At 40.8% G+C, this 27,548-nt stretch overlaps 2 long non-coding RNA genes across 3 annotated transcripts; one reads left to right on the top strand and one right to left on the bottom strand.

The window, feature by feature from the left end:
- Positions 1–7,672: 7,672 nt before the first annotated feature.
- Positions 7,673–14,544, bottom strand: LOC106015895 (uncharacterized). 2 transcript variants are annotated; one of them, XR_001188219.5, is made up of 3 exons: positions 14,411–14,544; positions 13,210–13,287; positions 7,673–8,296 (listed from the first exon to the last, which is right to left on the bottom strand). It is a non-coding gene; the product is annotated as an uncharacterized lncRNA (long non-coding RNA). The 2 variants fall into 2 exon arrangements; XR_011807157.1 differs by lacking the exon at positions 7,673–8,296 and adding an exon at positions 9,056–9,605.
- Positions 14,545–15,265: 721 nt separating this feature from the next.
- LOC119716168 (uncharacterized) lies at positions 15,266–25,600 on the top strand. The gene is made up of 3 exons (XR_005263944.2): positions 15,266–15,541; positions 23,921–23,998; positions 25,549–25,600. It is a non-coding gene; the product is annotated as an uncharacterized lncRNA (long non-coding RNA).
- Positions 25,601–27,548: the final 1,948 nt, after the last annotated feature.

Genomic DNA, 27,548 nt, shown 5'->3' with positions numbered 1-27,548 from the left:
AGAACACAGTAATAATGGCATCACACAAAAAAAGGGTAGCAGATCAGAACATGTTGATCCATCAGCCATGATGACAAAAGACAAGCTGACAGCAACGTGGCAACAAGGAAATCTGTGTTGAACATTTTCATCTAATAGGAAAATGTCACCCCGCTAATGAGACATCCAAAGTGAAACTAACACTCAGAATTAAAATCTACAACCCAGAGCAAAACAAACTAGACTGCTTTCAGGTATGGGCTTGGGAAGAATCATTATCTGTAGTAAATAAATTTAGAGAAAAAGAATGTTGTTTTGGACCTGCTTTTGCCATCTAACCACCCAGTGCCAGGTCCACCAGAGCTATGTAAGGAGTAATCTTTGATTCAGTGTTGTGGCAGGATGAAACAAAACAGAAATCAAGACTGGTCACACCAAGTTGGCCTACAGGTCCATGTAGTCCATTGTCTTCTCCTTCCTAGGTTATTGTCCTGGATTCCAAACCAGATATCTTATCTTTCAGTTATAGAAACCTAAATCATTTTTTCTGCCATAGGTTTGCCCCATAGCTTTGTGGACTCCTGTAAACACACAACATCCCCAGCCATCTGCAGCAAAGACCTCCACAGCTTGGTAAGGCTTTGTGAAGGACCAATCTGTTTTCTTTGCTCTGAATTTGCCATCTTCAAGCCCTCAGTTTTAGTACCGAGAAATTCTGTGGACAATTTTTTCCCCATCTTTTTTCTCTAAACAGCTTAATAGACTTCCTTCATACAATTTCTTAAGTGTCTCTTTTCTACTCTGAAGACTCTAGAGCTGAAGACCGTTGTACCATGGGGGACCAGAAGACCATTTGTCCATTGCCTCTCTTGGCAAGAAAATGTTCACTTTTTCCTTTGCTATGGTCTTTGATGGTGGGTGATGGAGACAGCTGTCTACACTATTTAAAATGTGGTAGTAGGCAAAAAAGCAAATTTGAAGAAATGAAAAACTGCATATTTGTGTCTGTTCTCTTCTGTTAAAACTGGCAAGTGGAACACATGTCAATCTCTTTTTTTTTTTTTTTTTTCTTTTACTGGTGGGTGCTAGCAAACCAGCTGAAACTAGGACAGACATACATTTCTCACAGAAGAGCTGAAGTCGTCTAATATGGGACCCCACTTTCCACCAAGGCTTCCAAGGCAGCTGCTTGGTATAATAAACTATAATAAGATGGGTTCCTGGTGCAGTGAGTTATTTGTCTGTTGCTTTCAGTGCACAGAACTTTCCCCCCGGCAACACAAAACAATGTCTTGCTGCTAATTTTAACAAGAGGAAAGAGATCGTTTGGACTCTGGAGAGAGACTTTCTGCATTCACCTTTCACACAGCCTTCTCTCAGCCTGAGAGATGCTGTGCTTAATGATAACAGGAGTTGCATGGGAACTCAGGAAATTTGTACTCTCAGCCTGACTGTGGTCTTGCATGATATGAGGCACTGGAGCCATTTCAATAACATCGTGGTCTCTAATAAAGCAAGTAAATAAATAAATAAATAAGACAGCAGTCGATATTATCTTTTCTCTTGTCCTGCTGTGCATCTGTAAACTGTGATCAAGTGAACGAAGGGTTCACAGGTTACCTGGAAAGTACCTACATACACTTCTAATGCAAGTGTCTGCTAGTTCCTGTCATGACCTTTTCCACAAGCTGTGTGTAGCCTCGAGGCTGAGCCACTTATATCAACTTTTGAACATTAATCACTACAGAATGGTTACCTGCTCATCTTAGATCAAACGTGGGTGATGACCTGTTTCTTCCTTTCAACAACTCTTTAAAATGGTGTCCCTCTCAATTGTACCTTTATCAGACCTTACTAACTGTATGTTAACTCAGATGAGCCTGATCTCTGACCTGTTCTTATCTCAGAGCTCCTACCTCATCCTCTTGACAAGGTGTTTTATCAGCTTAACCCTATCCGGAAAAGCAAAGGACGACAATTCTGAAAAGCAGATATTCTTCCTAGAAATTCAGGAGTGGCAAGGCAATCCCAACCACAGTCCCAAAGAGAAAGAGCAATGCAATCAAGCCATTTCATGGTCTTTAAGAGACTAAGTTTATCTCTGCTGCTGTCAGGATGGCCAACCTGCCCAGCTGCCCAGCTTGCTGCAGGACCATGCTATCATTGCAGCATCCTGGCAATGCCATTTTGCTCAGGAGACATTTGCTCCGTGGCTTAGTGTCACAAGCTGGCGTACAGCCTGCCCCAACCTCCGGATGCGTTGGAGTCTCCCACATGCCTGCTGTAAGCCTGTCACATCCCTCAGCTACTATTACCTAACAAACACAGTTCTGGGGTGCAGCATCTCTCCCCGCCTGGCAGTGATCTTCTGTTTTCGCAGTAACATTTTGACACTTTTTTTCTAATGCTGATTCCCATTATGATAATGATGAGAATTACCTAGGTGTGTGCAATTCCTCCCGTCTACCAGGCTTATTCTTTATATAGCAAGGCTCTTTGCAAACACACCTGAGGTGGATCCCAGCAGTTATTTCACTAGAACAAGTTGAGGACAAGAAGTGATGACCATTGCCAAGGAGAATTTAAGACTATTATTCTAATGAAATGTTCCCACCAGGAACCATGTACTTTTTGTAGAGCAACCCATCACTGCACAACAGCTGGCCCCTAAGAAATGACAAATGTGCCACTGTTTGGGATCCATAAATCAAAAATTTGGACAGCCTTGTATAGATGTAGCAAGGTGTCACTACTATAGCTGCAGTAGTTACTGTATGAGGTTATGGCATGGCTTGTACACACGGTTAGCATGGCCTGCCAGGTCATCCTGATCCAGCTGGTTCCCTCACTATTGAGGACATCAAGAAACCAGTCACCAGAAGTTGACCTACCACCCCCAGGGAATGCAAGATCAGCCAGTATCTTTGTTCATAGACAAAACCAATACCTTCAAAGGCCAGTCATGTGAAGAGACAGCTGTGTGCCTCAAACCAAAATCACTTCTAACCTCACAGACCAGGAGAGCAGATGTGCTATTACAGAAGTCCAGTATAACATGTTGCAAAGGCAAGGATATGAGTTCTTTGCACTTTCAGGGCAGTGGAGGGTTTCACGGGGGAAAGTCCTTCCTGCTCCTTCCCTCACAGGGGTTATCAGGTCTTCCCTAGGAACTGACATCATCAGAACATATCACCATAGATATTTCTCTGTCCCAAAGACTGTGCCACCCCTCTCACATGCTTGAATCCCTATGGTCCCTATAAAACTTTGAGTTGGATGTTCAGGAATGTCTTTAGGGAAAGGCATTGACTCTCCTCCAGTTGCTCCAATCTGGAGTCTGCAAACTTCAGGAGACTACCACGAATGTTAGTTAGTGCTAGTCAGCTTATAAATACATCTCCCAGGCAGTCCAGCAGTGACCTAACACCCTTTTTAACACTGTCAGACCCAATCACATCCTACCTTGACTGCCCTGCTCTGCTTGTTCTCTTTGGGAACTTTGGTATTCTCAAGCAGAACACTGGGATTTGCTTAGAGTGATGAATGGCTTATAGACATTTAAGAGTGCGTGTACTTTTGGGGTCATAAAACACAGCAAACATGGTAGTAAGTAGCCTGTTCACAGGCTAATGTTTTTCTAAATAGGCTAACCAGCTGAACAGTTGGGCTATCCATCAGCGCTAACTTTTGCATTGCTTTCAATTACAATGTCACTATATTCACAGCCAGGGTGGAAAATGCATTTACATATTAATCCCAATGCTGGTTTTCTCAAGGTTACTGGACAAAATGAAACATTGAAGCAATCCAATCAGTCCTAGCGCTGTTGTTTGTTTTATTAAAATTCATGGCCTACCTTATCATTTGTGTTAAACAAAAAAGCTATGTTAAACGTGACAGCTCTATCAGAGCAAATAAAATTCAGAGTATAGGAGTTTTAATCTCTATTTCCTTTTTTTCTACTAAACTGATTGCAAGAAGAAATACATCTTTTTCTTTCCTTCTCTTCCTTCCATCTCAAAGGTGTTTTACACTCACAATAACAACACCACCTCATTGACTTTGGAACAAAGGACCCGGTTTTGCTCACCCACTCTGGCTACCTGCTTTGTCCTGGACATAGATTTCCATTGTCAACTCCCTGTAAGAACCACAGTGCATGACTTATGCTGTTTTCCAGGTGTCAAGTTTTTTCTTGCTCCTATTACCTACTTTGGATATTTCATGGCTGGATTTCTCTGAGGAAACTGAAATTGAGGTCTGAGATCTCCAGATATTCCCAGTCTGGTTAAGGTTAGTAATCAACACTGTCTAGGTCTAAATATATGTTCTCCTCCTCTCAACTTGTTCCAAGATAACGTGGAATTGTTATCAATTAACATCATGATTTGTTTCCTAGCTCTGGAGAAGTACTCACAGGGGAGAAACAGGGATCACTAAGCTAGCTTTGTGAAAGCTACCTGATTTATGTCACTTTGGGGAATTTCTCCTTAGGGTTTAGACTGCTTCAAGAGCAGGGTAATGCTTTCCAATGGTGGATCTGCAGGAAGTTCCCACCCAATTCTTTGGTGTGAATACTCCATATAGCTGATGCATCCTCAAAAAAAAACCAGACACATAATACCAGGTTTTTGAGAGAAGCACTGTGAGTTACACATTGTTTTTGTGGTTTCATTGAATTTAGCCCATGGCTGTGTCATGTCATCAAATCACCTTAGGCAGAATCAAGAAAAAGCAGAAATCTGCTTCAGGGTTTAAGGCCTCATTTTCTCCAGAAGGTACGGAGTTGGGGTGAAAACTTCTGGCCACCAAAACACCTCATTGTAAGGGGTATGGTAAAAGGTCCTGGCATGAGAAACAGCCCTAAAACACCAAAGCTGGTGCATAATCTTGGGGAGTTAACATAGCTGGCAGGAGCATGTCAACTTAAATATCCTCTCAAACCCAGGTCTGCAGCAGTCATTCCAGAGATGGACTTTGGTTCAACTGGAGCCTGGCTTTCTCTCAGGTCAGAGTCGTTCCAATTGAATGCAGAACGGGCTCAGAGACCTTTCCATAAGGTTCTTGGATATACATACTGGGTATGCAGTGAATGCACAAGCATCAGCAAGGTGTTTCCAGCTGTCATTATCTCAGTTAGGATGCTGCTGCTCTGCTCCTGTTGGCTGATGATTTATTAAGAGCTATTTATGCCCGAGCCAATATTTCCTTCTGTTATCCTATCTATTTGCAGTGTCCTCTGCAGCTCCACTACATTGCTTTGATTTATGATTCATGCTATTTTATTTTCTTCAGAGTTCTGCTATATTTATTTATGTTGCCCTCAAGAGCTGATTTGCAAATGTACCAGGCCCAGCACCTTCATACAGGCCCCCTCCCAGCCTGCACACAATATCATCTCCTGCTTTTGAATAAGTCATTGCTGTTATAGAGAGCAATAAATTTTCATAAGACTTTAATTTAAGACCCAGTGTTGGGGTCATTAGTAAACATCTCTCACCTGTTAATGGGTACGATTTGAATTTCTGTAGTGTTTCTGCTAATAAGTAAAGGCCTGATTAAGACAATCATAAAAAACCAAGCTGTTGTAATTAATTTTCTTTAATGGGGGATGGGAATACATTGTTACATAATTTTACTAGACTAAAATAAATTTATAGACTTTGAAAAAAAGCCCTCTTTCTATATTTTGACAGAATATGCAAAAAATCTTGCTATCTGAGCTGGAAAGAAATTCTAGGACACTGAGAACAGAAAGGCAGCAAAGACTCATTCCCTGCAGCCCTTTTCCAGTATACATCTGGACTATTAGAAATACTCCAAGCAACAACACCCTTTCCCTTCCCTTCCCTTCCCTTCCCTTCCCTTCCCTTCCCTTCCCTTCCCTTCCCTTCCCTTCCCTTCCCTTCCCTTCCCTTCCCTTCCCTTCCCTTCCCTTCCCTTCCCTTCCCTTCCCTTCCCTTCCCTTCCCTTCCCTTCCCAGGCATTTCCACTCTGACTCCATTTCTTTTTATGCCATTTTATGGCTGCTCCCCAGTTCCATCACCCTTTATAATATCTTTGGCTCTACAAAGTATATGTAAAGGATATCAGTGGGTTTTGACCATAAGGGTCTCCATTATACTCTGTTTATTCTGCCAGGTAATAAGTAGAGCTTTTTAGCTCAAAGGAGAGGTCTGTGCTGTACTGAGGTCATGATTATTAATATTGTATGATGGTGAGAGAGGACTTCCTCATGGTCTTTGCCAGGACCCTCACGGGTGTTAAGTGACCTCTTGTTTTTCACTGTGCATTGCCACGGTTGGTCTGGTGGCAATCCTGCTATGGTATAGCAGGAAAGAAAAACACAGGCTTGATCATCTGCTGGATATAGCTGTAGCTTAGTTTGTATTCCCAGGCCCTGGAGTCAATAAATTTATCTAAATGAAGAACTCTGCTCTCCAAGAACTACACTAAGGCGTACTCCCAGAGACGAGCCCCACACCTGAAGCTGATCCTCCCTTCCTGCAATAAGATTGCACACATTTCATGTCTCCCTTGAAAGACCAGTTTCCACTGCTTTCCCATTTCTGTGGGCAAAAATAAGCTTCATACTCCCCCACTGTATGCTTTTGCATAGCTTGCACTGGCTTTGCTTACTGAGCAGCTTGGCTACGCTCCAGCCTCTGGCTGTCTTCTTGTAAAGCCTCATTCATTCCTCTCACCTCCGGCACATGACAAATGATTGTGTCATCCTTCCACTCCTAGGTCCTAATCTCTGTGACAAAGAGTTTCTAATCTCACCCCATTGTTCATCTCTTTCTCCCTTTAATCTCAATCATCTCAATGTGTCAACAGCACTTGCTCAAAATCACTTATCACATGTGCAAGTCTGTCCTCAAATTTATTTAGAATTAATCAGAGGCAATTTGAGGTGTTTATTAAAGGAGCAACAGTCTCAGCTTGACCTTGCAACAAGATTTCTTTCTCTAAGAAACTTCTTTCTTTCTTTTTTTTTTTTTTTCTTTCCCCTGACATGGTGTTGAAAACTTTCATTAGGGAAGTAACAAAGGCAAAACCAGCTGCTGCATTTCAAGGAACTGCCAATGAAAAAATCTGCTTAATAGACTCTTGACTTTGTCTCTCTGTCTTTCTTTGTTTAATACAAGAAAACAACAGTTTTGCAAGAGTCAACTGCCCAGGTCCTGCCCGAGCTGTGTCAGCACCTTTTTGTGCCAGGTTCACTCCCCAGACCTCACACCCTCAGAGAGACAGGCAAGGAGAAAAAAAGTCACGTTGAAATGCAGAGACAGGAAAAGGACCTTCCCACTGTGTTTATCTTTCTTTGCTAGATCACTTGCAAACTATTATTAAGACATGGTTTATTATTATTTTATTATTAAGACATGGTTGACTCTTTTGTGTTGAAAAAGTTAATTAAACTGGGATGAAGGGATTACTAAGAGAAGCACACAATGGTCCTCAGAGCAGGGACTCACACCTCAGATATCTATTTCTTTAGGTGAATCTTTACTCCCCAAATAAAAACAAAACAAAACTAAACTAAACTAAAATAAAATGGTAGTTCAGTAATTAGGGTACAGTGCTTGACTGCAGAGAAAGCCTTGCACCCATCTTTGCATACAGGCAAAGTAGGTTCTTCTCCTGAAGGTAGACCCCCCTCAACTCAGAAGTTGCAGTCAGAGCCAAAGGATGTTTTTGCTGATAATGTTTATTTTTCCCTCTTTCATTTACCTAAGACTAAACAATTCAGAGCTGTCAGAGGTTTGAATGACCCCAAGTATTAATTCTGACCCAGTCATTTGTGGACCTGGTCTATATGCAAGGCAGATGGTCTGCTGCGTTCAAAAGAAGCACAAATTGAAAATCAAGTCTGTTGACTGCTGGGAACAACTGCTCCTTTTGAAACCTCAGCATCTGCAAAGACCTGTCTTTCTGGGAGTGCAGAAAGGCTTTCTGAGCTGCCAAGTGTCTTGGCAGCTCCCTGTCAGCCAGAGACGATTAAACATCTCTTGTTAACAGCTCTCTACTGTTACGAGAGCCTCAGTGCAAACGCACAGATGAGCTGGCTCTCTAAATGAAGTAGCAGCTTGGTCGGAGTCACTGACCTCATGCTTCCAAAACCATTTCTTCTTTAATCAGGCTTGTCAGAGGAGATTGGCTCTCCCAGGGAGATATCCGAGCTTCAGTCACTGCCATCCACAATTCCCTCACTCCCCATCTCTCCACCCTCACCATCCAAGGGCTCATCACTTCTCGTATTCGGACTTATGTCCATCAATCAAGAGGATAAGATGGATGCAAGCTCCTGATTACACTGTAGGCAGAAAAAGATTAAGTCCCAACAAATCACTGCCCCAGAGAATGGTATATCAAATCCTACACAAATCTTTTGCCCTACTAGTATAGGTTTTTCCAAACCCAGAAATTTCTCCAGAGATATCAGACCTTTGGTTTAACTCAGGCCCCTGTTGTAAAATAGATTTTTTTCCAAATTGGAAAGGGACAGGGAGCCATCCGACCTAATGCCAATGTCCATATAGCATCATTTGTACAGAACAAAGCAGGAACATCTGTTCCATCTGTTCTCTTGTTTTAAGAATTTGCCCCCAAATATTATTTTCTCCAAGTTCCCAAGTAGTTTCAAGGTAAATGAAAGAGTATTTGGGGAAAACAATTAAGTAGCAAGGTAAAATAATTTCGTAGCTCATTCTATGTTTAGTCTTGGCATCCATCTCTTTACTTTAAACTGGTCAAGAAATATAAATAATAATGCTGTGTTTCAGGAGCAAAAAAGACACATTGAACGAATATGATCAAACAGGGGGAAAAAAAAATAACTGATACTTAAAAGTTTAAAATTTTTGGAGCAAAGAAATCCTGGATGGTTACTTAGAACCCAGTAATGAACTACTGAAATCCATGGGCATGGCCACCTGTATCTTCATAGCATATATAATAAACATCATAACCAAGGCAGTCAGAATATGAGGAGGATGACCCTGAAAGCATGTTTCATGCTACAGCAGCTGTAAAATGAGCATGGGGATGTCTGAACCAGTGGATACATCATGTTAACCATCAGCTGACATGCCAAGAAAGATCCTTGGGAACTCACCGAGCCGCTCAGTTGCATCACAAGCTTTCTGCTCATTAAGAATTGATTATGCAATTGAGATTTATAAATTAACCCATGAACAGCTTTTATTTGCATACAAATATTCTGCCGGACTGTGCAAATTAAAAGTTTATGTATGTGTGGAGTTATCTCAGTCGGAATTATACTTCAACAATCTCATTTGCATAAGTCAGAGATTGTAATGACTTACTCAACTAAGCATACCCATGCAGTTAATTACTTTTTTCCAAATGAAATGCCAAAATTATTTCCCAGCAGAGAAAGGCAATCGCTCACCCAAGGCAGCGCAGGATGCTGTAGGTTTTAAAACAATTAATATGAAATTAATTTTAACAGACCACTGAACCATATTTAGTGAGCAACACGAAGCATAATGTGACCAAATACAGCAGCTCAAACAGCAAGTCCACTTCTCTGCCATCCTTCGCCAGGAAATTCTGAGATGGAGAAACACGTGAAGCCCCTTAGTTTTGGGGAGACAGCAGTCCTGGGAAGGTTAGAGGGGAAAGCATAGCTCCTGATAGAGTAAAAGTTATCTTTGGAAGCACATAGTATTACAAATTCAGAAATTAGCAAAGGCAGACTCATAATATTCCCATCACATATTCCCACACCTATATTCCCACCACACAAGAGGGAGTGTGAAAGTTTCCAGAGCTTGGAGGGACAGAGAAAATGTTGTGTCCTGGCTGAACATTCAAAATAAAATAATATCAGAAGCAAAAAGCATAACATGATACCACCAATGCAAGACTGGTCACTCCAGGACACGTGGCCACCCTTATTTACCAACTCAGATTTACTTGCAGTTTGGACTGACTTGTGCTGGTCTCCCGGTGGGAATGTGGGAGGGAGCTGCCTGTATCTTTGGTCTGGGCAAAGTACCAGGCAAGATAAAGCAGACTATAATATTTTATTAGTGCAGACTGGCATGGCCACTCACTGCTGTTGCATTCATACTGTGAGCTCATTCTTCCATGTCCCATGGTTTTTGGACAGCCGTCTCCAGAAATTACACGAGTGTTTTTTTTTTTTTTCCCCAAGTTTTTACAGTCCAGAGATTGTGGGCAGCTTGTCAGGGTCCCCATAACTTCTGGCAGAGTTGTACCAATGAGTTTTTGTGTTTCAAATCTGAATTCAAATGAATTTTAAAACTGCCAAATCAGCTTTGAACAGATTGATCTTTCTCTGCCCTACTCAACTTTCAAGTAAAATCACTTGGAACTATAACAGAGCTTGTATCACCCCCGCAGTCTATTGAAACCTATTGTTGCCTCAACCAGAATTTATTTAATCTGAAGAAAATACTAGCTGGTGCCCTGGGGACATTCAGAGACTCTGGTGAGTGGGACTTTGTACAATAAGTCAAGTTTTCTACAGTCAATACAATTCCAGAGGGCTTAAAGAAAAACCTTTGGTCTGGAGAAGACACACAGAACACTGGACAAGCTGGGGATGAAACTCGTCTTACAGATGGGGAGCTGGAGAACAGAGAATTGCTCCGTGGTCTGATGCTTTTGCAGCTCTACTGCACCAGCAAGTCGATAACTCACAGATTAGAGATATAATACTGTGATTCCTCCTTTAGAAAGTGCTTCTCAAGGAGTCTGATTTACTTTGGTTTTAATGCATGGATTATCAGTTTAATTTATTTCCATGAGGTTTTAAATAACAAATTTAATTTAGGAGATTTTGTCAAGCGATTTTTAAAATTCGCCTGCACTCTGCTGGATGCTCTCCCAGGAATTTCTGTCTTCCAAAACTGCATCTCTTGGCTTTTAATGCAAAACCCACAAAGATTCTTGTGACACCAGTCTATACACTTCAGATCCCTGAGAGCCACAAGGGGCCTTTACTCCTCTCCTTTCTGTGTCAGAGGGACTGCAGTGGAACTGCAATGGGCTTTCTCCAACGCAGCTGCAGCGATGACATCCAGGTCAAGCTACAAGGCTGTAAAGCATGGGCTGATTGTAAATCATTCTGACTCAGTGCATATATTTGCACTGGACAATGGAGAGTGGGACAGAAATTTTGGCCAGACCAAAGATCCACCTGGCTCCACATCCTGCCCTTGTCAGTGACCCATGTTGGATGCCCGAAAAAAGACAGAAAAGACTGGGCATGTAAAAAGTGACCCAAGGAGCACAGGGCCATATGACACAGAGATCCCACTCTGGGACCAAAGAGCATTGCAGCAAGCCTAAAAATCGTCCCCCGCAGTAGGGTTAGTTAGTTCAGTCACAGGTCACTGTGGAGGGTGAATTTTTCTCACTTTTTTCTCACTTTTTTTTGTTGTTGTTCCAAACCTTTATCAACATCTGGCTGATTTTAATACAGTTGATTTACTAATAAGAAACATCTAAACTACACCAATTCAGCAGCGTAATACTCCTGCAAAGCTGAGATCAGAATTAGGGTCCATGGAAAGGAATGTGAAGGGATGACACTTTGATGCATTTGACTTTTCAGGATGTTTTATCATTTTCTTCACATTGGCTATCTAGTATTTCCACTTATTTATCTTTTAAAGAAAAAGCTAATCAAAGGCAAAGCTGAGTGACAGCAGGGTGTTTCCTTCCCCATTAAATGGAAATTGAAATGTAGTTGGTATTAATAACTGCAGGTGTAGATCTGCAACTTCTCCCATACTCTCCTAAAGAAATGCACCTGGAGGCATTTCCATGACTTCCTGAACCCTGTCTGCAAGACAGCAGACCTGCCTGGGACAAGGTGTGCTGTCCATAAAGTTTCCTGCAGCAAAATTTACCTTTATCACATCTCCCTGTGCAGCACATTTGGGAGGCTTGAGGGAATATGTAAGAAAGTCTTTATGTCAGGAGATAAGAAAGATCATAGCAGAGGAAAGTTCGGTCCGGCCCAGCACCCTATCTGCAACACTGCAAATGCTTACAGTGGAGGGAATCAGGAAGTGAAAATTCCTCAACATAGCCTCCAAAGAACTGATGTTGTGAGGCTTTTTGAACTAGAATTGTTACCTTTGGTTGTCATTTTGTTTAAAGAGGCAAGATGGGATAAGGTAATGGAAAGATCACTCTGTCTCTTTCACATCTCAATGACCTATGAACAGCTGTAAGAAGCTGATTTAAATCAAAGCATCCTTCAGGGGCCAAGATTTGGGAGTCTCCAATATGATGTATCACCTCCCAGCTGATTATCCTTCATCTTGAGACACATCTCAGTCTCAGCCCAGCTGCCTAAGTGTAAGCATCACTGGTTGACAATCTGGTTGTGAGCAACATGGATGGAGCAGAAGATGGGGGCAGACAAGCTGCGAGATGAGCTCGGGGACTCAGATTTGATGTCACATGCTCTTGAACCTTGAGGACCAGATTTACATTTGCTTTAAAGTCTGTGCCAATAAAGAGACAAGTTCCTCAGCACAGAGAAATTCCCTGCTTTTCTACCAGCTGTAGTGAGTTAGTGGTTCTCTGCAGGTCCACATGAAAAGTAGTAACTTATGATGCTTGGGCAAGAAAACAGTGAGAACAGCTGTCTGGGAGGAGAGAGGATTTAGGTTGCAGGTTGTTTTGGAGAGGAATCTGAATTTGGAACGATTTTTCTCATTTCCTGTTTACTAAAATAAAGGTGGAGGTATAGTTGTGCTTTATGTGTATTTAGAATTTTTTTGAGAAAGGCAGATGTTGACTGTAATCCATATATCTCAAAAGCAAAATAGTGAAATATATGACCTTCTCTATTCCCTGTCTTTATAATATACCAGTGAAGTGTCTGCTACTTGGAAATATTATGGGTTTGGGATCCTATTCCTAAAGCTTTTAATTCATTTTATTCTACACTTTCCAAAAATAAGTTTGTTTGTTTTTTATTACTTGCTGTTCCATATGAAACTGAGTAGTCTACAACTACCTGATTTTACTTCTTGAAGATTGCCATACCATACCTAAGTCTGAGATGAGTTTTGCTGCATAGATAAGCATGAATTCAGGATACTGAATTTATTTCAAGCCATACATCCCACTCTGATCTCAGGAACTGACTTTTCCCAATAATACACAAGAGCAACACCAAATGTAGCAGGAAGAATATCAGAGTTCCATGTCAGCACTTACCAAGGTGGTCTGGAAAGAAATTTCCATTGTGGACCAAAGTGTTGTCCCTTTAAAAACTTGGATAATTTATGACCATATCTGCAAAAACAAAACAAACAAACAAAAAAATAAACTAAACTTTTAATGTGTGGAGAAAGTCTCAAACACACATACACAGATTCTTAACGGGCAAATTAGAAACACCCAGAAAAAGAATCACACAACCTTGAGAGCTACTGGTCTCTCTTAATCTACATGTAATTTTTTTTTTTTAAATCATTGCTTCTCAAGAGTTATTACAGTTCTAACTAGATTAGACATGAGCATTGATAGCATCGCAGGCCCTAACCACACCAGAAAAATGAAAAGTGGTGCTCCGTTCTGCAAATGATATGCTAATTAGTTTCCCAATCTATTGCTAAGGAGTCATTAACATTGCTATTTTGTACTTAAAGCATATTGGGAATTTCAGATTTGGTTTGTTGGCCTGTTGTATGTCCTCATTTCCCTCTTGCTCTCTACCCTTCATGAAAATCTTGGAAGGAAAGAAGGGGTCCAAACTGTTAGAGACAAGTTTTGTCATCAGGGGGTCACACAGACTTGTCATAGTCTTCTTCACACAAACACCCACATACATGAACAGAAAGAAACTTGCTCTTAATACAAGCACCAAAAGCAAACGTTTTATCATCTACATCATCTTGGTGGTAAGGACTTCAACAGATTGCACCCCCCTCGTAGAGGGTATTATTGCTTCTAAGCTAACCATCTGTACAAATAAAGGGTGTGTTATCTCACTGATTGCTGCAATTAAATGGTTTACCCAGTCACTTGGAACTGAGGGCTGAACTGAGACCTTCTGAATCCCCAGCCTGGAGGTGTTCAATGGTCCATCTTGCTCACTAAGGACCCAAGTGATAGTCCTGTCTCCAGAGCTCAGCTGTGATAGGGACCCCTAAGATTCAATGTTCAGTGATGATGAGCCAAGAGGGCCTACGTTTCAGCAATGCTCTGCTTTGTTCATGTTGGCAAGCAAGTTTGCTTGGGACGAACCCAAGTACAGTAGGTGCATCCAAAAGTCCCTCCAATTCCACATGCTGAGCTAGTGTTTAAAACACCCTGAGCTTGATATTCAGAGGCAGCATTCCCAGACCCATCAAACAAAGACAGCTGCATGTACTCAGCAGGCAGACAGCCCCAGACAGCCCGGACCACATTTTACCTGGCTTTGCCAATAGGAGAAAACCCCTTGCAAAATGCTGGAACAGCACGCTGCTGACTCAGAGGGAACATCTTTCATCCAGGCACCAAGATGGTCTGAAACTGCTTAGCCTGCAGAGCAAAAAATGATATAACTTCTCTTGATGGAATGGAGGTTGTGACAAATTGGCAGCCTCAGAAAAATATACGTTTAAAATGCAGTATATTTAATATACTGGGCTATAAAAAGAGCCTCTGAGAGAAAGAGAGGGAGAGAGAGTCCTGGGCCCCTGCTTTTTGTGGTTGTGTGTGTATACGTTTAAAACACAAGTAACAAGTCCCAGTTACTGCTAGGAACCCATCAGTTACCTGACAGACAAGAAATTTGTGTATTTTACATTTTGCTTATCCCAAATTAGGTCAAAAATATAAAATAATAAAAATGATCGTGGACTAGGAATCCTCCTGAGTCTCAGAAGCAGGTGAGATCAATCTGCACGTAAATCATTTTGAAACTTGTACTTTCCATCTCTCTCTCTCTGTATATATATATAATATTGATATCTTATCTTTCTTTCTCTTCTTCTTCTTCCTCCTCTCCTCCTTCTTCCTCTTCTTGCTTCGTTGACAAAACAAGCAGCCTTTTCAGCCCTGTAAATGGAGTTTTGATGTTTTCTCTGGGCAGAGCTCCACTGGGTGTTGCAGCATATTAAAAAATAATCCTGCCCAATATTTTTTGCAAGGAAAAAACTGTCTCTTTCCCACCTGCCATTTCACTGTTGACAGATTAACACTTTTCCCTATGCAAATGAGTAACATCTGGGGATTCTCCACCCACCTCAATCCCAGTGTTGATGGTTGATTCCCTGCTCTTTAAGACAACATAGGCATGCATGAAGAGAAGCTCTATTCCTTGTGCTGCCATGTATACCTGAATCAATATATTTAATGCAGGTCAGCATGAAAATTGCTTCACTGAAACTTATGTGTATAATAAACTCTATGTTCTGTGGTAGCTAAGGTTTCACTGGAATGAAGCCATGCAACAGCCATTATCTTTACCTAGAGGAGCTGATGAAAGCATTTATCACCTGGGATACGTGTGCTGAGTGAAGCAGAGATTTTCTTGAGTTTCATGGCAGCTCCTCTCTCAGTAAGTAGAAATGCTGTGTGTATGTCCAATCAGTTAATGTTGTCTTCCATGAAAGGTAGCAGCTTTCAAAAATTAATCCATCCAACATTTTAATCTCGTGTGAAGATGTAAATTAGTCTTTAATTGCTCACTAGCTAAACTGATCACTGAGATACCCATCAAACTGGGTGTACAGGGGAAATACAAATGATTACACAGTAGAGCACTGCCTCATTTCCATTAATGGGAGATGAAATATGCTCCAGGAAAGTCATTTCTTGCCTATCTATTCACTGCAGGGGTCTTTCTGAGTTCTACTCATTTAGACTCTTCCAGATCTCTTAACTTTTAATTTCCAGTGCATGAAATCACGTGCTGGATTTCCTGATGGTAGAGGATCATCAGATCCTTGACGTGCCTATTCTGGGTCATGTAACAAGTGGTAGCTCTGGCTTAGCTTAAGAAATATACCCTTCCAGAAAAGCCCTTGGAAAGCAAAGGGGTGGATTAGTATGATGTGTCAGACAACAGCAACCCCTAAGTGTTGGCCATGATCAGTGGTGTTCATGGAAGTGGTCATCTTCCGAAACCTGTGACCTTTATCCCCAGCTGATGCTCTTCTAAGAGAGAAATACCAATGTTAGTGGAGCACAGAGGCAGCTTGAGGGCAGGGGAGAGAAGCCAAAAGTCAATCACCTGTTTATTATCCCTGGGTGTTGATGAAATTGCTATAAAACCAACTGTACTTTTTAAAGCCTCTCTCCTACTCTGCCAAGCTATTGAATGGGGATGAAGGGTAGAGGTGTGAAGTTGCGGCACAGAGTTAAAAGCCAATGCATTTAACACATAACATAAATCACCAGTGACAGCCTGCATCCAGGTAGCTCCTTTCATCACAGCTTTCAAAGCAATTAACAAAGCGTGGTAAGTGAACAACCAAGTCAAAGTGCAGGAGGGGTGAAAAGGCTGCACGGAAGTCACAGCTCAGCTCAGAAGTGAAGTCACCTTTCCTGACAAGTATCGTGGATCCGCTGCCATTTCTTCACCTCCCCTAACCAACCATGGGGCTGCCCTGGGACTAAAGCTAGAAAACAGCCTAGGGTTGAGCGCACAAGTTGCAAATCTTGCAATGCAGGAAAGGGCAGCAATGATCTATAGGCATTACTTGATGTACACATTCCCACAGGGTATGCTAGTGCATTCATGTGCACAGAAATATATAAATTTTAGTGCATGAATAAGCTTCCAAAAGGTTTGGACATTGCTGTCCTAGGTGGGGAATGGTGTTTTTCTTCAGTCTGGAGGAACATTTTGCAAATGATTTCACTAAATCCATGACCAGTTTCTTTTTAATCCCCCAACTGCCTTTTACCACTGTCAAGGGACGTGAACATTTCTAAAAGTGGAAGTGAAAAAAGAGAACTGGCCACAGGATGTTCATGCTCCTTCCTGACATCTTTGAAATCTAAAAATCTCCAGGGTAAGAAGTTTTAAACCATAATACTCCCCAGACAGAGTAATAAAAAGGGGGATCACTTGTGCCAGATCCTGAGAATAGCAAAGGAGCTGACACCCCTCCAGAGTGTGGATTCCCCTAGTTCATAACTTGCATTCATGGGGAAATGCTATGCCCTTCTGGGATGCAGCTCGATAGTACCTGGTACATGCTGGGTATATTTTTCATTTCTGAACACCTGTGTCTTTGTGTCTTTATAAAATTTTGCAACTGTTTTTTTTTGTTTGTTTGTTTTGTTTTGGGTTTTTTTTGGACCTTTAATGTGTTCTAACTTTAATTTAACTTGGATTACAAAAGAGTAAAAGGCCAGGTACTCTATGTTGCTGATGTGTTGGTTTTTAAGAATGTCTAATGACATCATTATAACGGCATCGTTCACTTGCCTCAACATGGGTACCCAGAGGGAAAAGAGATGCCCTTGGGATGTTCCCTATCTCCCAGTTACCTAACCAGAGGGTCCTGTCTCATATCAGCTTAATCCATGTCTCAGATACCCTCAGGTGTCCAAAATGGAATTTACCTATTGTAAAGCACCTGAATCCAGCCCCCAGCACTGACAAGATCTACAACAAATCACTCCATATTATTCATAAGTGTTATGGAGTACGTCTGCATTGCACACCTTTGGCTGATCTATGAGGTGGGAATCCATACAGGGATTTCTAGGGTGTGATTTTACCCAGGAAAAATCTCTGGATTCTAGCAACAATATTTTGCTCTGCTCATGTAACCCAAAACCCTACAAGTGCTGGAGGGGATTTCAACAAACTCTTTTTTAAGGCATGCCTATAAAGTTTTGCTTGTTTGTGAGAAGTCTTTTTGAAAGTCTTTTGTACTCTGAAAATAAGAGGAAAGGGAAGTCCATGGAAGTCACCCTACTGGGTGTCTCACACTCCTTATACCCAATATTAAATTCTTTCTGCTCATCCTTTTTCTCTTTTGATCTTAGCAGGAAAAAATAATAATAATAATAAAAAAAAATCCTAAACATGTACCATCTATTGCAGTCAACTGTAGCATTTACCACAGTGCATCTCATAATGGACAGTTAATCTGAGTGTTGGATTTTGGTATAAAAGCACAATCAGGGCAGGTGAAGGTCTGAACAGTGGGTGGAAAATGAATCACAGTTCAAAGCTGTGTTTATCAACACTGGTCCTGGATGATCGGGAGACAGCACTTCTGGCAGGAGCGTGGGTGGCATCTGAATGTTGTGAGGTCCTGCTTCATGGTTTAAAAAAAAAAAAAAAAAAAAAAAAAAAGTTTCTGAAATGTTTGGAACTAAAACTTCAAAAAATTTAGCAGTTGACAGGATATTTTTAATCTGGTCTGGTGCACAGCACGTCAGCTCCCTAAAATGTAGCAGATTTTCTGCCCTCCAGTTCCTCCTTCTGCACACAAGAGTGGGATTGGTATTCTCCCTATAAACCTGCAAAAAGGGTGATGGTTTTAAGAGTAGTCCTGCCCCATTTTGCTACAGCCTCTTTGCATATTTCCTAGAGAAAAATAAAATGCCAATTAAAAAATATTTAAAGCCCTATTAAAAACAACTTACAGGCTTGCAGGGGAGAAAAAAACCACACACAAACACAACATTGGATATATTTCATGGCCTGTGAAATATATAGCGCTGTCCAGTGGGCACTTGAGCTTTGCTACACATTCAGATTAGCTCCTGCTTTGAATGAATCACCACCTGGTGCTATAGATGATCTTGGTTAATTACCCCCCCTTGACATGAAGCAGAGCAGTTGTTGCAATTTTATGAGTCACAAACTGTGCTGGTAATAATAATAATTCTGCCACTGAGCCTTAACTTTATATCTTAATTGGAGTGAATACTGTTCGATTGAGAGGTGTGGTAGGAGGGGTGGGGGAAGAGATGTGGGGAAAATTAGTGCCCATAAAAACTTTCAGAGAAACTCCTTACAGTGCCTGAGATCCATAATGCAACAGAAAGATCAGAAGTCTGACAATGGTTGTATAATTTAATGCATAATATACCATAATTTAATTTATATTAAAACATATAGGATTTGGGGAAGTAGAAGTGGATGAAAGCATTCATTTATGCGTGTAGCTCCCAGCACCTCTGCTCACCATAAACTCTGCACAGTGGAAAAGGCTACCCAAGGGGCTACTCTGTCCCCTACAGTCCCAATCACTCTTGAGATATTTAGCTCCTCTTTGCCTTTATAAATACCATTATCTCATTTGGCCAACCTAGATAGATGCATGAAGACCTGTAGGGTGAAACTGGTCTTAGAACTGAAGCATTCTCTTCCTGTCACTAAACAAATGCTTGTGCACCTCTGCTATTCTGCTACTGTGCTACCCCATCATGGTGCTTTTTTCATCTCATCCTCTTGTATGTTAGTGGGTGGGAAGATATTTGAGGGGGACAGGATCCAGAACAAGAAAATACCGCTCCCTGTTTTATCTCCAGAGGTTTTTGCCACCAATAGCTGAATCTGTGAAGGTTTCTTTGCCACCAATAGCTGAATCTGTGAAGGTTTCTTTGGACAAGGAAACACCACAAATATGGGATAGAAGGATCCCTGATGGACCAACTGCAATGCAATTGAAAGATGAATCTTTCTGACACATGCAATCCAATGCTTATGCATGAGGTAGTGTTTGGTTGGACTCATGATAGCCAGAATGGATCAAGGATGATGGAACTGCAATCCACCTGTCCTCACCCCACTTAGTGTGAATTTTTTTTTTTTTTTCCCTTATCTACAAGACTATGGAACAGCAAAAGAGAAGGTGAAGCCATCCCTTAACAACCACTCATCACCTTGAGTGGCTATGCCAGCTGCAGCCTGTGATCCTTTCATCCTGGACCAATCTCTTCCTTCTTTTCCGATTCCCCTTGAAGCCTTTCCTCCAGACATCCTTTAAAGCCTTGTTTTCCATCACGCAGATAACAAGGTAGAGGACTTCCCATGCTTTCATCTCCCTTTCCCTAGCACCACTCTGGGATCTGCACTTCTCCCTTCTCAGAAGCAGATGCTCTTGTGAAGGATGATGCTGCCCTTATCACAGGTTTCACATTCACTGGCAGGTTTCCAAGGACACGTTAGGAAGGGGCTCATCATTTTTTTTGGCTTAGCTGAAATGTATACAATAATGGCCTGGAAATAAAAACTATAAAGAGGAGTTAATAGCATTCTTACACAGCTGCAATGAGAAACCATTAGGCTGTTACTTAATTTCACTGTATTCAAGCATTACTTGCATAGACCTTAAGACCACTTCAGCAAGCTACTACATTCCTTCTGTGATAAATCATTTTAATGTTAAAGTTTATCAAAATAAATGGATGGAAAATGAGAAGTGGGTCAAGGGAGATAGAGAAGGAATGGCAGGAGAGTCAAAGTATATATATATATATTTTTATTTTCTAATGAGAGAAGCAGGTATTGCTGGATATCTTCAAATTTAGAAAACAACCAAATAAAGGAAGTCAGCCAGGGCTGACTTTACAAAGACAGACACTAGCACAAACCTTTTCTAACTCTTGGATTAATCAAGACATGAATAGGACTTGGAGCAAAGTGTGTCTTGGTATGTTTGGGTCTAACTAAGTTTTCATAATGATTTCTCATATTTTTATCCCCTGTTGTTGTGCTTAAAAACATTATTTTAAAGGTGTGTGCCAGTTTATGAGACCAGGTTGAAAAACCCCAGTACAAGTTACTAAAAGTGCCAGACTTTTGTAAAAAGTTAAAAAGCTGTAGTTTTGTGCTTGTGACACAGGAAACATAATTGGCTTTCACTCCAGCCTTTCCTAAGAACTTTCTGGGCAAGGTTCTCTTTGAACCTCTCATAAAAATGGATTTACACCAGGGCTGTCTATTACTGTTGTTCAGGCAACTTGAAGGTTGGCATTTCCCTCCTTCTGAGTGTTCTTGGCAACCTTATCATTCCCTTAACAAAATGTTTTCATTTGAGGAATAGGGAACATTAATTCAAGTTTGTAATGCCATCTGAGAATGGAAAGTGCTCATATATGGCCTCATACAAAGAACAGCAGAGAGTGAAATGACTCTGGTTGACTTTAGTGTGCTTTAATCCAAGCCCTGAATCATAGTAGTTATAATTGGGCATAATCAAAATGTGACTTTTATTACTGGGCAGGATATGTAGAAGCTTAAAAATATGTTTCTATAAAATAATAGGTTTCCTATGCTTCTCTCATTAATACTTTGATTTATTGCCAGAAATGCTGTAGACCAGGCCTCTTCCTTAAGCCAGAAAACTAAAACCTGAGCTTAAGATTTGTAAAATGATTTAATGCCACTAGAACTTGGTGGATTGTATATTCTGGATGTTTCTTGCTTTGGCCGTATTCCCTTATGCACATATGTCTTCATTCAGTAGTACATTCAGGATTTTAAATGAGTATTTCATGCATGGATGATATATTTTCAGTTGCCAATAAAATTTTCTGCTACATTGCAGTAAGGTACCCTTTTTTTTTTATTATTTTTTTTATTTTTTTGTGTTCCAAAAAAGTAACAGACTTAACTCTCATATTTTATTAGAAATCTCTGCTGGCTTATGCCCAATAGTAGAGGCAAAATTCAAGACAGCCAGAGATATTGTTAGAGATTTATGGTTTTCCCAACCGGATTTTGTTGATGTGGTTGTTTTGTAGTCTAAAACAGATTTCCTTATGCAGGTGATACTCACCTCTTTCTAAACCAACTTTGCAGCAAATGCAGACTTATCCTGTTGCTGGATGATGCCAGTCATGTAAAAGTTCAGCCAAAGGCTCACCTCCTTGAACTCTCAATGGAGGTAATCCTACTGCCCCAGAAAGAACAATTAGAAGACACTAAAATTGGCAGGTCTCCTGGGAAGAGCATCCCAGGATAGTCTGAGATCCTACTGCCAATCAGATACTGAATGAACCCATTGCAGAATGACAGCAGCTCCCTAATAACCCATAAGTGATTTCTACCTTGATCCTGCCTTTCCTTGATCCCCCACCACCGTGTCCCCTCTGTGTTTTGCAGTATATTAATGGCTTTGTCAGTCAGGGTGATTCATCCCAGAGGAAGGCATCAGTTTGAGAATACATATTTCAAAATGAAGAGCAAGCTGTGTAGCAGTGGATGAACAGCACGTGGAGCAAGAGTTGAGAAAATCAATAGGTTATTGAAATTGTAATTGCAGGAACTTATTTGTTTTTAATAATAATGTTATAAATCAAAAGTCCTAGGCTGGGAGATGGGTATCAGGCAGGAGGGAAGGAGGAAAAATCAATTCTAGTGATGACTTGATTCTCAAGTCACGCATGGCCGCAGTTCAGTCATAATCCTTTCCTCATAAATTAATGCTTTTATCACTCCCAGGAGTGAGAGGGATAAACACTGTACTGGCCTGGGTGGAGAGGGAGTCACACGTAGTGATGAAGTGGGGATTTAGAGAAGAAATTGAGCAATATCACTTCATTTTATTTGACAAGGGGAGAGAGCTGCCTCACTTAAAAGATAGTGGTCCCTTTGGACCGTGTGGGGATATCTACCTTACAGAATGCAATAATGGGGGGATAGCAAACTGGATTTGAACTAGCCATGAGACAGAGGGAGCAGGGAGGCTGTGGTTAGTCAAACAGATGTGTTCAATGAGGAATGGGAGGTCCATGCCCTGCTGAATGAAAGACCATCAGCAATCTGCTGCCAGATGAAGGGGGAGATGATGCCATGGGAATCTGGAAATCTATTTCTCTTTCTCCTTGGAAAATGAGATGGGATGGGAGGTGTCTTCTCTCCACAGAAGCAGCTGGCAATGGGGATGTCAACTGCTCTAATATGGCTCTAAAATCGGATGTGAGGAGGGGTGTGTTTGTTAATAAAGTATGTGGGGAATTTTCCCCCCATCTGAACCACTGCCATATGAGTCTGCCTTCTTTGCAAATACCAAAAGGATAAAGTTTTATGTTCTAATGTTAAAGATATTCGGGATAGAGGTCTCTAGCTGGGCTAGTGCTCCCAACAGATACTTTGCAGTCAGTGGAGAGAAACAGGTCCTTTCAGGGCTTATCTCAGCTGCATTGTCCTGCACATCACACCCTAAGAAGCACCAAAAGATTGCTTCAGTTATGTGGGCATGAAAATTCAATAGGAGTCTCATCACTGGTATCTAAGCCATAGTCAGTCTGGCAGCCCACAACAGATAGAAAGCACATGGGTCATGAGGCTCTCTCTGCTTCCAGCAAATCCTTTGGTCTTTGTTGATCCTTTTGCTGATGCAGAGAAATTCATTGCTGCCTTTTATGCCAGTAGCTATTTCCCAGCAGGCTAATCTGAGCTCCATTTCAATGAGCAAATTAAAATAGAGGAAGAGACCCATCTGACACCAAGCTAAAACAAATAACCCATCGGTTGCTTCTATTTCAAGGCTGCATCACTGAAGGGCTGCAGAGTACAGTTTTGGCAAAGCCACAAGGTGACAAGCATGTCAGATAAGGTTAGGCACATTGACCGTGTTCTTTCTTTAGGTGGCAGGTTGCCCAGCAGCTGGACGGAATTGTTATATGGGCTTAATACCCTCTTGCATTTGCAGGCAGCAAGAAAAAATAAGACCTGATGCAGCTTGGCACCCAGTGAAGGATTTGTGGGCTGTGCAGCTCTCTCACCTCCTGGCACATCAACCTCTGAAATTCAGGGAGACAACAAGCCCCAGGGTTGTCTTTTCTTCAGATATGTTCAACACTCTTAATGAATCATTCCTCGTTGACCTTCCCTGCCTTGGCTCCCCTTCCACAGCCCAGTGTCACTAAGAGAAGTCTTTGATTAAAAAAAAAAAAAAAAAAAAGTATGTTCTTACATTAGTCTAAGAATCTCATCTGATTCTTTGGGCTTCCATTTCAGGATGCTGGATCACAGAAACACACTCCTGTGTCCAACAAGAAGCGATATCTGAAGGGCACTTTGCAACCCAGGTCACAGGTATTCTGTGCCTTTCCTCCCAGACCATGAAGCTTTTTGTGTTGGGTCAGGCTTAGGGGCTCAAAGAGAAACTGTGAAAATCTCTCAGAGCTCGATGCCTCTTTTCACTGCTCTTTCAGAACTGAAGATATGGCTTAGGGCCACCTCACCTCCATTTCCTAGCCATTTCCAAGCAAAAGGGTTACCAAGGCTCCCCATTTCCAAGGACTGATGTGTCTATGAAAGCAGAAACACATTCTCTGTTGGGCTATCCCTGATCAGCAAAGGAGAACTGCAGATGTTCTTCTTGTCACTGTGGTCTCCATTCGTGGTAGGGTGATGGGACTCTGCTTCTCCTCACAATTCATGCTACAGCAGATAATCTGGGGAGAGAAAACACAGATTCATTTTTCCCTGAGAGGTCTAAATATTCTCAATGGTAAAGGAAATGTATCTCTTTTGATGGGTCAGAAACTTGTATACAGATGCTCAAAAATTTTGACTGGTCACAGGACTAAGTTTTTGAACTGATTCAGACTAAATTCTTATTACCACAGATCCATTCTAACTCCCTAGTAGATAAATATAAATATATATATATACATATGTACAAAGTTCCTTTTACATAAAATATAAAAATGTAAAAAATAAAAATCATGAAGAGACTGCTGTGAAGTCTCTAAATAGGAAAAGAAAGGAATTTAAATAGGAAAAGAAAGGAATCTACGATCTAAAATGTGAGAAGATGGGCTACTTTTTCTGCAAGTTTCTGTCATCTACAGTATAAGAGGTTTTAAGAAGTGTTAAAAGTAGTGCTGACTGTTATAAGAACTAACATAAGACACTGTGGAAACCCAGCTGGCAAAAACAAATCTAATGACTGACCTGTAAGCCTCTTTGCATTCATTTTGCACTTGCAAATATTTCATAAAAGGTGAAAGCCCACATCGCTCACTTCAAAACCCATATACAGTGAAGCAAGGGTTTCCCAAATTGAAATTATTTTAACTGAGGTTTTTAGCTCTCCAGGTTCCAACTCTTGGAATGATTTCACTCCCAAGAAAGCTTTGGGAATCAAAGTATGCAAAGAGGCCTGCAATTCACATACCTATATTTTGGGTAGTATGAACAATATGATGAATAACTAAAATAACTAACTCAGATATGGATATCAGCTCTACAGGTCTAAACCTGGTCATTCGTTGTGTCCTGTGCAGCTCACAAAAAAAAAAAAAAAAATTTCTTCCCCAGTCCATCATATGGACAGTGTGAGCTGCAGTGAAATTAATTATCTACTTAAATCCAGGAAAAAAAACACTAGTTTTTTGTTTTCAGATTAAGTCTCGTAGCCCATACATTTGTATTTATATACTTGGACCCCCTTATACCAAGGTCAGGGTTTTGTGTAGGGCCCATTTTGTCCTACAAAAAGCACCCAAAGGATGCAAATTTGTGTAGGACCCAAAGAGCTTCTAATAGAGTAGAGGTCTGAGGATAGGAGAGTTGTTTTTTGTTTGTTTGTTTGTTGTTGTTTGTTTTTGTTTTTAATTTTTGTTTTTAATTTTCAACAGAAAGACAGTCAAGGAGGGGATAAGGGAAAGAATCAAGCCACCACTTGACCAGGTATGTCTCTCATGGGTTAACGCCACTTCTATGGGTTAGCAGGATAGCCTGGCAAGTTTCAAGAGTCACCTGGTAGTGAACTGAGAGCAGGTTGTGGAAATATTGCAGAAAGCAGCTGTTCATCTAGCAGAGCCCTCCTGAATACAGGCCAAGTGAATTCTGGGGTGTGGATCAGTTGCCATGGCTTTGTGAACCACTAGTAGACCACAGCCCAAGACCCATCTTTCAAGGAGAAACTTTGCATCAAGGGTAGGGTTAAGGTTCACTTAAGGACAAGAGTAATTTTTTTTTTTGGTAGTAGAGTTCCTTGTTTTGAGTAGAAAATGTGATTCATTCTGCATTTTTATACTAATGCCATAAGAACATTTCCATCTCTCATAATTTTTATTACATTTCATGATTTTATTATGAGTCTTGCATTATTTATTATTTTTTTTTCTTAAAGTTCTTGCTACATAATTTTGGTCTAACATTGCTTGAATACACGTTGAGTAGTTTTTTAGCTGTGAAAAGAAACCTGAAAACAGAAGACCTCCAAGGCTGCATGGCAGATAAAATCACTTAAAGGGTATTCTGTTATTATAGCTTTTGTTTATTTGTTCTACACTATGATTTTCCAGTCTGACCAGGGATTTATGAGTGTTTTTCAAGTTGTATATGGCAGCAGATTATGTTCAGATTTCAAGGACTTTGAGTTTATAAAATCAGTTAGGTGGAGTTTAAGGTACCCTTATCCTTAGCAGGAAAAGAGTTACTTTATTATTATTATTATTATTATTATTATTATTATTATTATTATTATTATTATTATTATTATTATTATTATTATTATTATAACATGGAGTGATGCCAGCTCTGCTATCCAGTGAGAAACAAGGACTCACAGTAACTAGGGTTTAGCAAAATTCCCTTGGCTGGGTCCTAGGAACAATTAAACATCAATTTCAGAGGAAAAAGTAAAAAGAAAAAGCATTTTTATTCTGGATTGCTCTTCCCTTTCAAATGCCTACTGGTGCCAGTTCTCTGTGGTTATTTTAGGAGAGCACAAGCTTGTGGCAGGTCAAATTCTGAAATATGTTAAAAGATTTCCAATTTATTTTTATGAATTCCCTGTTTGTAGTAGGGAATCTCTGGGAGATTTGCATGGTTGGCTTGGAGGCACCAATGCAACTCACAAGTGCTGAAAGCCGAGTCCCAGGAGGAGAGGAATGAGTTAATAATGAAGGAGGGGGTTAGTTTCTCAGAGGGGAAATCCTGGATGGGTTAAAGCAAGTGGCAAAACTCCCAATATTTTCAGTAAGGCCATAAATTGTATTTTTTTTTTTAAGAGTATGGGTTTGAATTTTTAATCCACAAAAGAATGTGTACAGAAATGGCATTGGTAGGTACAGATGTAGGTATGCATGTTGGTGGGTATGCACTTTAGTTGTATGTTGGTGCATATTATACAAACATTTATAATCCTTGTAAAGATACAAAATACATTTTTTTTTCTTCTTGAATTTGTTTTATTGTACAAGAAACCCTGAGAATCACCCAGAGTACCTTAATGACATGATTTCTGTAAACACAACCACATAACCTCTACACTCCCGCAGGATACACCCCCTTTTAAAGCTTTGGTCTGTATCCCATAGAAAACAGGAGCAAAACTCTCCTGATCTTCAAAGAGAGCATGATTCTGCTCTTTAAATCAGGGGTCTGATGTAGAGAGGTCTGGCTCTTCTGTGAGTTGAGCAGAGGTTATTTTGGTGCAGCAATGAGAAGCTCATTTTGCTGCAGAGGACAGAATAAGTGAGCCTGGATTCAAAAACAGCCAGAAGTCCTGAACAGCATTAATGAAACATCTGTCTGTGGAATATCCTCCCACCGAATCAAGGGTTTAAAGGCTGCAGGAGCTGTTGTTATATTTTGTGGTTGTGCTAATAAGAGGAAAAGCATTTCCAGC

Source organism: Anas platyrhynchos, chromosome 2 (assembly GCF_047663525.1).
Source record: "Anas platyrhynchos isolate ZD024472 breed Pekin duck chromosome 2, IASCAAS_PekinDuck_T2T, whole genome shotgun sequence".
In the NCBI taxonomy this organism is placed as follows: domain Eukaryota; kingdom Metazoa; phylum Chordata; class Aves; order Anseriformes; family Anatidae; genus Anas; species Anas platyrhynchos.
Note: the sequence above shows the minus strand (reverse complement) of the source record. Positions and strands in the feature narration are given on the sequence as shown.